Source organism: Salvelinus alpinus, unplaced genomic scaffold, assembly GCF_045679555.1.
Source record: "Salvelinus alpinus unplaced genomic scaffold, SLU_Salpinus.1 scaffold_82, whole genome shotgun sequence".
NCBI classification, from domain to species: Eukaryota; Metazoa; Chordata; class Actinopteri; order Salmoniformes; family Salmonidae; genus Salvelinus; species Salvelinus alpinus.
Window position 1 is genome coordinate 30957 of NW_027256023.1, and position 6544 is coordinate 37500.

At 51.7% G+C, this 6544-nt stretch overlaps 1 pseudogene; it reads left to right on the forward strand.

The window, feature by feature from the left end:
• The first annotated feature begins 337 nt into the window (after positions 1–337).
• The window catches only part of LOC139567223 (small conductance calcium-activated potassium channel protein 3-like), a 61572-nt pseudogene continuing 55365 nt past the window's right edge, over positions 338–6544 (forward strand).

Here is a 6544-nt window from a genome sequence, read left to right on the forward strand (position 1 = left end):
CATGTAGACAGAAAGATTTAAGGGCTGTCTGGGAATTGGATCTGCCTAGAGGTTATTGGCACTGATGGTATTGACAGTGTGTATGTGTATGTTCTCACTGGTCAGGGTGAGTGTGTATATTGACTGAAGTGACTTAATGTCAACAAAAATGTATGAGTGTGTGTGTGTGTGTGTGTGTGTGTGTGTGTGTGTGTGTGTGTGTGTGTGTGTGTGTGTGTGTGTGTGTGTGTGTGTGTGTGTGTGTGTGTGTGTGTGTGTGTGTGTGTGTGTGTGTGTGTGTGTGTGTGTGTGTGTGTGTGTGTAACAGTGTATGTTTTTAACACTGTGTGTTTTTTGTTCTCAGAGCTCCATGTACTCTCTGGCCTTGAAGTGTCTGATCAGCCTGTCTACAGTCATACTGCTGGGCCTCATCATAGCCTATCATGCACGAGAAGTCCAGGTAACACGCTCTCACACACACACACACACACACACTGTCACGTTCCTGACCTTATTTCCTTTGTTTAGTCTTTGTTTAATTGGTCAGGACGTGAGCTGGGTGGGCATTCTATGTTTTGTGTTTCTATGTTGGGTTTGTTGTTTGGCACACACACACACACACACACACACACACACACACACACACACACACACACACACACACACACACACACACACACACACACACACACACACACACACACACACACACACACACACACACACACACACACACTCAGTTCTCTCCCTCTTCTGACAACTGAGATAATCAATCAGAAACACCTTCATGCTTCATCATTTCTGTTTGGCCATTAGTCCTGCTTCATGATGTAATAATACTATGGACATTTAGCAGACATTTCTATCCAACCTTTTCCACAGATCAGCTCCCATCCTGTATACATGCAGAAATCAACCACAGCTCTGGTGTTTCCAGCTACATTTCTAGTCCAGGACTAGTTTACATCATATCTGTTGATAAACCCACCACAAATATTCATCTGATGGTATGACTTGTTGTTTTGAAGTTGGGTTCAGCTATTTCCCTGCTAGCTACCCAGATGCCAGATTAGTATGCCCTGTCATACACAGACAGATTATTATTCTGCTACAGTGTCACGCTGCTCTAAGGGATTGACTGCATAGACATCAAATACTCTGCTTACTGTATGCCAACCCATGGAAGAGTGTGTGTGTGTGTGTGTGTGTGTGTGTGTGTGTGTGTGTGTGTGTGTGTGTGTGTGTGTGTGTGTGTGTGTGTGTGTGTGTGTGTGTGTGTGTGTGTGTGTGTGTGTGTGTGTGTGTGTGTGTGTGTGTGTGTGCGCGCAAAGGGGTGTCACTGTGCAGGAACACCTCTTGATAAAAAAGGCCCTTGAGGTCTGCTCACAGGTTCGATGTCACACACACACACACACACACACACACACACACACACACACACACACACACACACACACACACACACACACACACAGTCACTCATCCACCGACACTCCTCTGACTCCTGCATGTGACTGGCACACTAATACGTAAAGGGGAACGAGAGAGAGAGAGAGAGAGAGAGAGAGAGAGAGAGAGAGAGAGAGAGAGAGAGAGAGAGAGAGAGAGAGAGAGAGAGAGAGAGAGAGAGAGAGAGAGAGAGAGAGAGAGAGAGAGAGAGAGAGAGAGAGAGAGAGAGAGAGAGAGAGAGAGAGAGAGAGAGAGAGAGAGAGAGAGATAAAGTGCTCATCTGTTAATCCGTCCAATATAATTCCTTTTGATTAAATGAAATGTGGGGTTGGGTTGTGGTGGGGAGGTGAGGTGAGGTGAGGGGGTTGATGCAGGCGGCTGAGGGGAGGATTTAGCCAACAACACTTCCCTTAATAACTGACTAACTGGAATGTCAACACAAGCCTACAGATCCCAGCCCTGTGGGCCCAGCCTGCTAGATGCCTATTTAATAGTCTATTAGTCATATGACTCACCTGCCCATCAGCAACACGCCTGTTTACCTTTCTGTCAGTTGCATGCTCAACATGCCTGTTTACCTTTCTGTCAGTTGCATGCTCAACACGCCTGTTTACCTTTCTGTCAGTTGCATGCTCAACACGCCTGTTTACCTTTCTGTCAGTTGCATGCTCAACACGCCTGTTTACCTTTCTGTCAGTTGCATGCTCAACACGCCTGTTTACCTTTCTGTCAGTTGCATGCTCAACACGCCTGTTTACCTTTCTGTCAGTTGCATGCTCAACACGCCTGTTTACCTTTCTGTCAGTTGCATGCTCAACATGCTTGTTTACCTTTCTGTAAGTTGCATGCTCAACACGCCTGTTTACCTTTCTGTCAGTTGCATGCTCAACACGCCTGTTTACCTTTCTGTCAGTTGCATGCTCAACACGCCTGTTTACCTTTCTGTCAGTTGCATGCTCAATACGCCTGTTGGAGTTGCTCTGAGGGGGTGTGTTCATCAGTATTCAGACACACATCAGCAGTAAGGGATGCTGAGCCAAATGAAAGACGTTGTTCAATAGAGATTGGATTCCCAGAATACGTACAGCTTCTAACAGGATGTAGACACACTTACAGTCACACACACACACGCACACGCACACGCACACACACACACACACACACACACACACACACACACACACACACACACACACACACACACACACACACACACACACACACACACACACACACACTACAGTAGGTACACACACACACAACACACACACACACACACACTATAACCGTAGGCGCACACTCACACTAGTGTGTGCAGGGCATCTATTCTATCTTGGAGTGTTGCTGGTAGGGATGTTAGTGCAGGGGGAAATTAGAGGGATTCTATCTGAAGTTACTAGCATTCATACATCCTCTCTCTTTCCCTTTCTCCCTTTCTCCCCCCACCCCCTCTCTCTCTCTCTTCACCTCTGTTTACCACCTTTTCTCTCTCTCCCTCTCTCTATTCAGCCCTCTCTCTCTCTTTATCAGATTATGTCCCTCTCAGTTCCTCTGTCTCTGGGCTCAATTCAATTCTATGACTTTCTCCTTCTCTCTTGCATTCTACCCTCATCCCTCTAAATATACCCCTTTAACCCCGTTCTACCTCTCCACGTCTGTTTCTCTCTCCCTCTTTCACTCTCTTCACATCTTGCTTTGTCTTTGAAGTGTCAACCTATTTCAGACTCTCTGTATAGAGCTCGCCAGCTTGTGGTCCTAAAATCTGGAAATAACTTACCTCTGGTTCGTTCAGCAATCCCTATGGGGAAAATTAATGGAGAAAGAACAGGGTTTTGGAATAAACACAGAAAATTAGGTCTGAAGTTAACACATGCTCAGGAGATCTCATACATTTTGTTCTATGAGATAATAGCAGTCAGTTAACATGCCCTTTATTTAATTATGAAGCCTCTATTTATTGTTCTACCCTTCCTTGTTCTCTGTATGTCCACCTTCCTGTCTGTCCCCCTCTCGCTGTTTCCCTTACCTCCTCTCCTTGTTCTCTCTATGTCCACCTTCCTGTCTGTCCCCCTCTCGCTGTTTCCCTTACCTCCTCTCCTTGTTCTCTCTATGTCCACCTTCCTGTCTGTCCCCTTCTCGCTGTTTCCCTTACCTCCTCTCCCTGTTCTCTCTATGTCCATCTTCCTGTCTGTCCCCCTCTCGCTGTTTCCCTTACCTCCTCTCCCTGTTCTCTCTATGTCCACCTTCCTGTCTGTCCCCCTCTCACTGTTTCCCTTACCTCCTCTCCCTGTTCTCTCTATGTCCACCTTCCTGTCTGTCCCCCTCTCGCTGTTTCCCTTACCACCTCTCCCTGTTCTCTCTATGTCCACCTTCCTGTCTGTCCCCCTCTCGCTGTTTCCTACCTCCTCTCCCTGTTCTCTCTATGTCCACCTTCCTGTCTGTCCCCCTCTTGCTGTTTCCCTCACCTCCTCTCATTGTTCTCTCTATGCCCCCTTCCTGTCTGTCCCCCTCTTGCTGTTTCCCTCACCTCCTCTCCTTGTTCTCTCTATGCCCCCTTCCTGTCTGTCCCCCTCTCGCTGTTTCCCTTGCCTCCTCACCCTGACCCTTATTTTCTCTCTGTCCCTAACCTCCTCCTGTGTTTCTCTCCCTCCCTCCCTCATTCTCTCTCCTTCCCTTTCTATCCAGTGTCTGTTCCTATCAGTCAGAGGTATTGTCCATGTAACCAGTGGAGCACAGCATGCTAGAGGAAATAATGACACCACATCCAGATACATATGATCTGACCACCCCCACCCTCCACCCAACACCATACTCCTCTGTGGATGGATCCCACCCTCCACCCAACACCATACTCCTCTGTGGATGGATCCCACCCTCCACCCAACACCATAATCCTCTGTGGATGGATCCCACCCTCCACCCCACACCATACTCCTCTGTGGATGGATCCCACCCTCCACCCAACACCATACTCCTCTGTGGATGGATCCCACCCTCCACCCCACACCATACTCCTCTGTGGATGGATCCCACCCTCCACCCAACACCATACTCCTCTGTGGATGGATCCCACCCTCCACCCCACACCATACTCCTCTGTAGATGGATCCCACCCTCCACCCACACCATACTCCTCTGTGGATGGATCCCACCCTCCACCCCACACCATACTCCTCTGTGGATGGATCCCACCGTCCACCCAACACCATACTCCTCTGTGGATGGATCCCACCCTCCACCCAACACCATACTCCTCTGTGGATGGATCCCACCCTCCACCCCACACCATACTCCTCTGTGGATGGATTTATTGTATTTATGTGTATTTAATGTATTTATTTAGTTGGTCAGGGCGTGAGTTGGGTGGGTTTGGCTATGGTTGATTTTCTATGTTGGGATTTTTGTGTTCGGCCTGGTATGATTCTCAATCAGAGGCAGCTGTCAATCGTTGTCCCTGATTGAGAATCATACTTAGGCAGACTGGGTTTTGGGTGTTTGTTTCCGTGTTTGTGTTTTCACCACACGGTACTGTATAGGTTTCTGCACTTCGTTTATTTGTTTTTGTAATTCAGTGTTCAAGTTTCGTTATAATAAATCATCATGAACACTAACCACTCTGCGTATTGGTCCGATCCGTCTCGCCTCTCCTCGTCCGTCGTCCGAGGAAGAATATGAAAGCCCAGCCAGAAACACCCACCACCAAAGGACCAAGCGGAGTGGAAAAGGGCAGCAACAGCAGCAGCAGCAGCGGCAAAAAAACCAGGACTCGTGGACTTGGGAAGAGATCCTGGACGGCAAAGGACCCTGGGTTCAGCCAGGGGAATATCGCCGTACCAAGGAAGAGTTGGAGGCAGCGAAGGCAGAGAGGCGCTAGTATGAGGAGGCAGCGCGGCGACGCGGTTGGGAGCCCGAGAGTCAGACCCGAAAATTTCTTGGGGGGGGGTACACGCGGAGTGTGGCAAAGCCGGGTAAGATACCTGAGCCAACTCCCCGTGCTTACCGTAGAGTGAGAGGGCGTCGTACTGGTCAGACACCGTGTTATGCGGTAAAGCGCACGGTGTCCCCAGTACGCGTGCTTAGTCCAGTGCGGGCTATTCCACCTCGCCGCACTGGTAGGGCTAGGTTGGGCATCGAGCCGGGTGTCATGAAGCCGGCCCAACGCATCTGGCCTCCAGTGCGTCTCCTCGGGCCGGCGTACATGGCACCAGCCTTACAAATGGTGTCCCCGGTTCGCCAGCATAGCTCAGTGCGGGCTATTCCACCTCGCCGCACTGGCAGGGCTACGGGGATCATTCAACCTGGTAAGGTTGGGCAGGCTCGGTGCTCAAGAGCGCGTGTCCTCCTTCACGGTCCGGTAATTCCGGTGCCACCTCCACGTACCAGTCCTCCGGTGGCAGCCCCCCGCACCAGGCTGTCTCTCCGTCTCCTCCCTACAGGTGTGCCTGCCTGCCCAGCGCTGTCTGAACTGTCTGCCTGCCCAGCGCTGTCTGAGCTGCCTGCCTGCCCAGCGCTGTCCGTCTGTTCCGAGCCGTCAGAGCTGCCCGTCTGTCCCGAGCCGTCAGAGCTGCCCGTCTGTCCCGAGCCGTCAGAGCTGCCCGTCTGTCCCGAGCCGTCAGAGCCGTCCGCCAGACAGGAGCAGCCAGAGCCTTCCGCCAGACAGGAGCAGCCAGAGCCTTCCGCCAGACAGGAGCAGCCAGAGCCTTCCGCCAGACAGGAGCAGCCAGAGCCTTCCGCCAGACAGGAGCAGCCAGAGCCTTCCGCCAGACAGGAGCAGCCAGAGCCTTCCGCCAAACAGGAGCAGCCAGAGCCAGCCAGCCAGGAGCCGTCAGAGCCAGCCAGCCAGGATCCGCCAGAGCCGTCCAGCCAGGACCAGCCAGAGCCGTCCAGCCAGGATCCGCCAGAGCCGTCCAGCCAGGACCAGCCAGAGCCGTCCAGCCAGGATCCGCCAGAGCCGTCCAGCCAGGATCCGCCAGAGCCGTCCAGCCAGGATCCGCCAGAGCCGTCCAGCCAGGACCCGCCAGAGCCATCCAGCCAGGACCCGCCAGAGCCGTCCAGCCAGGACCAGCCAGAGCCGTCCAGCCAGGACCAGCCAGAGCCGTCCAGCCAGGACCAGCCA